The following is an 8,823-nucleotide window of genomic DNA, read 5'->3' on the forward strand; positions in this document are numbered from 1 at the left end:
GGGGGGGGGGGGGGGTGCTTCTCAATTATTGGCCATTTCTCAATATGCGTTCTTGTCTGTACTTATGTTCTTGTGGACTTGTGAAACGTCATCAGTCGTCACCCAAGTATTGTTCCAATTCAAAGTTCACATCTAGCCAAGTACAGTTCAAATCCCTGGATGTGTTCTTGCTCTGCCCCTTTTATCAAGGATGCATCCAGATGTGACTTGTGCGAACGTGAGGCAGCCAGGCATCCCAGAATGCATTTTGCACCAACCAGCGAGCGTTAATGGTGGAGGAGAAAACCAGCATAATTTTCAAAATATTACTGTTATTGTGTCATGAAATGCTGTTCTAAGAGTATTTCAGGCGAGAATGTAGTTGTTTAAAACTCAAATCTGCGGTTTATTTATAAAGATAGCGCCTATTTGAAAATTGGCTTCGCCGATTTTGGAGACGTGAGCTCCAAGCCATCAGAGGGCGCTCAGTGCTCATTTATCCGCCGAGAGCAGCCTCACCTCGGCTAGTCCTTCTGACATTTGCCGATGGCTCTGATGTAGTGGTTAAACATGAGATATCATTCATTTTGGGTAAATCTTTGTTCTCATGAATCTATTATTTTTTTCCAGGTCATATTGTTTTGGCTGAGCACAAAGTTATGGTTCATAAATTAATTATTTATTTATTTATTTATTGTACAGCACTGACTTTGTTGCATACATTTGACTGAATTGTATGTTTTTGTCTTATTTCCTATTACATACATCTCTTATAGCCTAGTTATACTTTTATAATGGCTATTATTGTTCATTAAAACTGACATTAACAAAAAAGGCAGAGTTGTGCTTGTCATATTTCATTGTATTATACATTCAGTGAAGATAATCAGAGTATAGCCTATGTGAATATTACCTAAGCACATATTAATATGTTTTATATTTTTTTAAATGAAAACGAAAAGGGTTGTGTTTTATATTTTGAAGAAAACGAAAAGGTAGTGGTGTTTGATATCATTTCGTTTTATTGTAATGCGGGTACGTTTTTGTGGCTATTAATATTTTTAATGAAACAGAAAAGAGGCAGTGCTGTTTGATATATTTTGTTTGTATAGCCTACCCCGAACTACATTTTTTTTGGCTATTAATATGTTTAAAAGAAAACAAAAAGAGGAAGTGGTGTTTGATATCATATTTTGTCATATTGTATACAGTTAGTATCCACCTTTTTCTTGTCATAAAAATGGATGCGGCCATTTGTAATTTCTATGGGTCTGGCTTCCGGTCTCATCTGCGTCCATTCCGTCCAGCTATTTTTAGCTGAACAAAACAGTTCGTTTTGCTGCTTGATATTGAAAGTTGGTGTGTCTTATCGTATTATTTTAATGTATTATCTTAATTATGAACACACTGGGTTGTAGTGCAAACAGTTTTACCGTTTACTGCACGTTGTTATTCTCCTCGTTATTTACCTATAGCGGCTAATGAACCGGAAGTCTCACCCATAGGCTTACTTCCGCGTTGAAGAAAAAGGTGGATAACCGGAGTAGTCAAGGCGAGCTGACGTACGTTATCAAGTACGCTGCTGTTCCATTTGCAGAATTACCGGACTTGCGTCCTCCCATCCTCGGGAGTTCGCACTTCCGAGTCGAACTTGCGAAGTCTGAACTACTGAGGACGCAAGTCCGAACTTTGCGTACTTGGTCATGAGAAACGGCCCTTATTTGTGCTTCCTCGCTTCCTTTCCTTGCGTCTTAGCTCCAACCCTTCAGGATGCGAGGGAAGGACGCAATGACGGAGGAGTTGAATCAAGTGAAATATCATATCCTCGCTCCCTTTATCATCACTTTAAAGCATCATCATCTGGGCTAAAGGGATTTGCCCTTGTGTTGTTAAAGTTTATTTATAATAAATATTAATAAAGCAAGAGGCTCTGTTTGAAATATAGGACATATGGTTTATTTAAGCTGAAAAGGTCAAATATAAATTAAAATTATTACAAAAGATGTGAAGGGGGAGGAGAATTTATACGTGCGTCAGGTATTTAGATGAAAAACACTTCCGCAAAGGATACACCAGTGTATCTTCGCTCAGAGCGAGCGACACCATAACATTCACTATACATTCAGTATAATGTAGGTTCAATGTCCTTTGTCCCAGTCTTACAAGTGACCTCAATTAATATTCCAAATGGATGGTTGTAACAGTGGAACTCCTTGTATTCAACATCAGTCTTGAAGTTTACCTTAATAACGTTGATTTTAAAAAGACTGTTACTTGTAGCAAACCTGATGCAGCTACTACATTGTTAAGATTATCCCAGAGTTATTCACAGTCCTCCTACACGAAATCAACTACTACACCATTTACTGTACTAAACACACTATTGCAACTACTGAATGAACAAAACAAAAAACATATTTTTTTCAGATTGAATAGGACAGAGTTTGTTTGTCTTTTATCACTGAACAGCTCACATTCCACTAAATGTCCTTTCAGCACAGCTATGAGTCGTCTCATCCCTATGAGGTCACTAAGGAAGCTCCCGCTAGTGTGCCGGATCCAGTCTGAGCATTGGCTATTGACATATTTCCTTCAAGAACACAGGGCCAGGGCAAAGTAAACATCGGCCTGCAAGGCATGCGCTCGCACTGATGCTCAGATGGGCTGATTTCTCATATCAGATTTACCCAACATATTTCTGTGGCTGCCTAGACTAAGCAGGAGTCCACGTTAGGAACAGATAACGAGTGTCGTTCACACAGCACCGACACATACCGGGGCGCTTATCTCTGCACCTCCTCACATGCCAGTGCAACCTGGACAGGGAGGAGATTGTTACATTTGGTGATTTGTTTTTACTTCTTGAAACAGATAAAAATGTGCATACCTCTATGTATTCTGGTGAAAATTATATTTCTCTCATTATTTTTGCTGTTCCAAAACTGTACAACTTACTTTATTCTTCTGAATACAAAAGAAGATACTTTTTTTGTATGGACAAAAAAAACAGTAACAATAATTATAAAAAATCTCAATATATATCAAATTTCACTCATAAATTTTGAAGTATAAAGAGTAAATTGTAAAAGAGTAAATTAGATATAAAATAAATAAAATATAAATATAAATAGTATTTTATTTTAAAACATACTCAATCTTTCTTTTATTTACAAATTATTTTTACAGTACACCGAAGAAAGAAAGGTTTGAGACAGCATGAGGGTGAGGAAATGCCAATTTTCTTTTTTAGGTGAACTACTTGTCAGAGTTTTTACCCCTTTTAAAAATATATATATACAGTGGGTACGGAAAGTATTCAGACCCCCTTAAATTTTTCACTCTTTGTTATATTGCAGTGTTCAAAAAATTAATTAAAAAGTAATTCTTACGCCCCAAAAAGAATGTAGGAAATACCTTTCATTTGATTCAAGGATTTTTTTAATGATTAGAAATACCTTCAAATGAACAAAAGCATACAATTCTTCCACATAATTTACAACCATTACTGACTGAGCTCATGTAGACCTCTGGGCTTGATCTCCAGAGACATCTGCTTTGCCCACTAAGACCCAACATCCTGTCATTCGCAGCGACTGAACCTCCCTTTCTTTCCTTCATCCGTAATGGCAGCAATTAAAATATAAGGTAAACTTTTCAGCAGCCTTTCATGGTATTGAAAGGCATTGTGTTGCAAATGGGGCGTAATGTATTCATCCCTAGGTAAACATCCCTGCCATGTCCCTTCTGCAGAACAGAGGAGAACAAAATGAAAGTGATAATTTCTCCCCCTCTGAGAATCCGCCTCTTTAATTCTGACAGTAAACTCGTGGCTGTTACGGGGTGTTAAGTAGGATTTAAAACTTGTCAGACAAGACATGTTTGAAATTGCTTTAAATAAGAGTACTGTGTTGCTGTCAACCAGAGGCTTAGAGGAACATACCCTCACAATTGAGGCACTCATCTAAGCTCAAGAACCATGCCCCTGCTCTGCTTCTACTTTTTCCTGCCTGCGTCCTGCCTCCTAACACTGTGATCCAGCCCCTCCTGGTGGTGACACAAACGTATTACTGACTATCCAATCCGATGGCCACCCACAAAACCTCAAATCTGGTTGATCATTGAGGCCCATGGAGAAGATCTGTTGAATCGAATATAAAACATTAATATTCTCAACACTACATGCCTGTTTGATGCAAATAAAAAAGGCACAAGAGACGTGGGCTTGGAAATCTGAAATATAAATAATGATGCTTGAATTAAGATTTATTCGTTTCGTATTCATCCATTTTTGATTCATTCTATACACTGAAAAAAATCTTAAAATCTGTGGAGATAAAACATGACTAAGCGTTTGTCCTTGATTCAGATGCTTGAGAAGAACATTTTTTATTTTACCAACATTGCCTCCGTATTAAATCATTCCAGTGCTAAAAAGAAAATATGTAAATCATATCAGCAAATAACACTGATATGTATGCCAAAGGACTGGATGCTGTAAAATCTGCGATCAGGGTCTGACACTGGAGCGTTAATTAATGAGCACATTACTGTAGCAATTAGCCCAACATAATTAGAAATGAGGGCACATCCAAATATTTCTGTGTCTTTGTATTAAGAATGACTGGTAAACAATATCTGACATTTTTAGATAATTAAGCCCGGTTAAAAAGAGGTCTCGAGTCATCAGGGCAAATACACAGTTTAGTCTTGCATGAGTCTTTGCATTACAGTGGTTCTCAATGTGAAATAGTACTACTGAGAAGCAAGGTTACACAGATAAATAATGTATAACAGTGTCCATGATTAAGAAAAGGAAGCACCTTTGGAAAAAGTCTGAGCTCTTTGTATCATGTTGGTTTCATATGCTTTTGAAAAAAAACTTTTAAACCATTTTCAAGTGTAAATTGAATGTCTCTAAAAACCCTCAAGTACACAGAAATAATATTTTCCTTACACATTGAATACATGCAAGTACACATTGTAATCATTTTACAAATATCATTAATGAATAATTCAAAGTTTCGGGGGAGCTGCACTACATGACAACCTGAAATAAACCTCGACAAGTCAAATGATCTAATATTTTATGAAAATTATTGACCTTGACACACAGCCATGAGGGGCTGCAGGAGTCATCTCTATTATTTCACTTCCTTTTTTCTGCATGTTTCTGTATGTTGGTTGCACTACATGATGTTGATTTGAAAAACAAAATGCATAAAACTAAAGAGCTAAATTGTTAAAAAAAAAAAAAATTCTAAGAAATATTAATGAAAGATTACACAATTGGAGGCGGTTGTGTTTCGGGCAACTGAAGCTCAACACCCAATCCCATCTGCCTCCATCTTCTACTTTTCTTTGTCAATTCTCTGTCCTGTCCCATGAAACCAAAAACACATCTTTAAAAAAGTAGATTACTACTACAATGTCATTATCTTTTAATAATTATTTTTATGAAAATTAAATACAATTTTAAAATAAATCCTAATAATAGAAGGTGTGTTTTTAAGTAATTGTATTTGTGAATTGTATTTTTAATGATTTGAAGTCAAAGCCACTTTCACAAGCTCTTTCATCACTTGTGAAATCACTTGCAATGAACACCATTATGGAATACCTATACAAACCAATTCATTCAAGCATCCAACTGAGTTTCGGTTTATTAACATTGCTTTGCAAACTGTGTACTTGTCTTTCTGTTACATAGCTTTCTATCTTACAAATATTATCGTTTGTCTGTGACAGAATACAAGAAAGCAAGCATTTTTTTGAGTATGACGCAGAGGCAGGAAAATCCTGGTAGTCACACCGGTCATCATCCACTGTCCGAAGCACTCAATGGGCAACCGCGCACATTTACTGTTACTTCTTCAGCGTGTTGCCAGGTTTCTGGGAAGTAAAAAGGGAAAAAAATAGCAGATAAAACACGGGTGCAGAGCTGGAGTACGACATTAAGAACTAACCCTCTGAAGCACCGTGTCCACGATCTGGCAACCACTCTCGGCGTGGCGAGCCTTTATCATACAAAGGGATTAGATCGTCCAGTCTAAGAGCCTCCAAGTTATTAGCACCTTCTTATACAAAGTATAACAGCAATCCTAAAGACATTGATTGCAGGGAACAGTTCAAATATGATTTTCTTATAGCTATTAATATGTATGCCTTAAATAGAAGCACACCACTAAGCAGCTTATGATATTATGAAAAGAATGTTCCCTCAGGGACATAATATGCCAACAGTGACAGTAAGGAGAGATTCGTATTTACCCAGATTGGCTGTACTTACGTCAAGCATTCTCCGAGCTTGTGGGAGGGAACACGGGGCAGTGGCAACAGCTCGGTTTCGATAAGCACTTACCGTGAATAAAAGACAAGCATGAAAGTGAGGTTTAGCCTCTTTAAAGATTCCTCACCAAATGTAGAGGCAGATAGGGCAGGTGCTTTTGGTTCCGGACGTGATTAGCCGTCTGTGGCTCACTGTTCCTGCAGAAACGAGACATTGCAGAGACATTGTCCAAGCTTGTCCAGGTGGGGGACCTGTCATCCCAAACCAGGGCTTAACAGAGCGCCGCTTCGAGCAAGAGATTAGGACCCAAGAATTTAGATTCTTTTTTTTCCCCCAATGCGTGCTTAATCCAAAGAACTGCTTTTTTTCTCTTTCCTTTTCTCTCGGTTGCTCTCTCTCTGACATTCTAGACTCACTTCATGTCATTCCGTTTTAATAATTTCTTTGCTTTATTTTTATCTCCCAATGTTATTCAGATTCTCTTTTTTTCCAGATGAGCTGGGTTTGATTTGTTCTTCATTATGCAGTTTTTCAAGGATAAAAAGAGAGGATTTCATTGGGTTTTTCTTGGGATTGATTGGCACAGCTGTGGTCTTGCTGGATAAATACACAACAGTAGATCTGCCGTTGCTAGAATGAGCAACATACTAATGCTCAGTCACACAAAATTACCAGACACATTCTGAACTTCTATAAAAACACTTCGGTCACTAAACTATAGCATCTCTACACTTGTGTTGATGTTACTTTTGTAAATGACTGAAGCGTTACAATGAATTGCTCTGCTATTGAGGTTGTTGGCCTCGAGTATGAACTCTGACTATAACTCATTCATATATTTACAAGCACAACTTCACTCTCACAACTGCAGTAGTTCAACAATATAAATTTGTTTGCCATTGCTTTCCCCACACATTAGAGGAAGGATTTTTCTTTTTACTTTTTGAGGCCAAAGACCTCAAATATGATGGTCTCTTTGCATCCCAACTTAATAAAAAACAAATGTTTTGAGAAAAATATAAAAACTGTGCTATTATAAAGACAATTACATTTGGCCTTTATATTGTGATTGTACGAAACTAAATTGCAAAAATATTATCTGGAAAATATTTTATATATTAAGTTGACATTGTATCTGAGATTACCACTTAAAGGGATAGTTCACTCAAAAATGAAAATTCTGTCATCATTTACTCACCCTCATGTCGTTCCAAACCTGTATGAGTTGCTTTCTTATGTTTAACACAAAAGAAGATATTTTGAAGATTGCTGGTAATCAAACAGTTGGTGGTTGCCATTGACTTCCATAGTATTTTTTGTCCTACTGTGGAAGTCAATGGCAACCACCAACTGTTTGATTACCAGCAATCTTCAAAATATCTTCTTTTGTGTTCAAAAATGATGACAGAATTTTCATTTTTGGGTGAACTATCCCTTTAACTCATTAATATAAGCACACTATGATAGCCATAAAAACACAGTTTGTAAAACCTGAATGGTTTCTTCTCAAATGTTTTGTGATCCCTTGTGGCCACCACTTTGAAAACCATTGCATTATATGTAGAACACTACATAGAAAAGGTTAAAACATCAGTTTTGCTTCAGGTGCTTTAAACCAGCATTGTACAACTTGCACGCCACCTGGCAACCAAAAACAAAAACAAAGTTTTCAAATGGCCATGGAATGGAGAAACTATTAAAGCAGTGTATTAAAAGTGGTCAGGTAGCTGCAAATGTTCTTGAAGTAGTTTAAACAGCTTCCATTGTGGATTTATCGAATTACACAAGCCAGCCACCCCCATGGACACAAATGTACAAGTGCACAGAACAAAAAAGTTCCATCAAGACATCTGAAATAGACTTTTTTTCTCTTGAAAAAGACAATTTTCTCTTCCTTCTCCTCCTCCTCATCTCAGCAGAACATGTGCAAGGAAGCCTTTTGCAATCAGTCATCATAAGAAAAGGAATGAATGGAATGCTTTGCCCATTTCTCAGCATTGAAAACAGCATTGAGATATAGATAGCATGATTCTGAAGAAAAGTGTGTTTAAATGAACTTGAAGAGCCTGGCTTAAGTATCGAACTGAATGGAAATACCTAATGACAAAAAGAGAGAAAAATGTACTTTACAATGACATCTGTAGAAGAAACTTGATGTCCATGTCTATTATGGATTTTGCCATGGTTGATGTTTCTCTAACATGTTAATAACTTAGTCCTTAGTCCTGTCAACTGAAAGATGCAGGTCTATGTTAACATACATACATAAATAGGACATATTTGGTCACAATCTCTACGATTCGTTTGAAAAGAAAATCATGAACATCTTCAAGACCGATCACAACACAAAATTGTCAGATTACCCACCCATAATTTCAAATCAAAACTAAAGTTAAAAAGATTTGCTAGTTCAGCTAAATACTTAATAGTTACTCACACATTAAAACATTAGACATTAAATAAAATTAAATATAAAAACGTAAAAGTACAAGCAAGCATATGTATAAATATAAAAAACTATAAATAATGCATTCAATTATATAAACATGAATACGGTA

General features: G+C 36.6%; 1 long non-coding RNA gene across 1 annotated transcript; it reads right to left on the bottom strand.

The window, feature by feature from the left end:
* Positions 1-5,632: 5,632 nt before the first annotated feature.
* On the bottom strand, positions 5,633-8,253 carry LOC107574439 (uncharacterized). The gene is made up of 4 exons (XR_001607673.1): positions 8,148-8,253; positions 6,393-6,462; positions 5,943-5,993; positions 5,633-5,868 (listed from the first exon to the last, which is right to left on the bottom strand). It is a non-coding gene; the product is annotated as an uncharacterized lncRNA (long non-coding RNA).
* Positions 8,254-8,823: the final 570 nt, after the last annotated feature.

This window comes from Sinocyclocheilus grahami, unplaced genomic scaffold (genome assembly GCF_001515645.1).
Source record: "Sinocyclocheilus grahami isolate Dianchi unplaced genomic scaffold, SAMN03320097.WGS_v1.1 scaffold2226.1, whole genome shotgun sequence".
Taxonomy (NCBI): domain Eukaryota; kingdom Metazoa; phylum Chordata; class Actinopteri; order Cypriniformes; family Cyprinidae; genus Sinocyclocheilus; species Sinocyclocheilus grahami.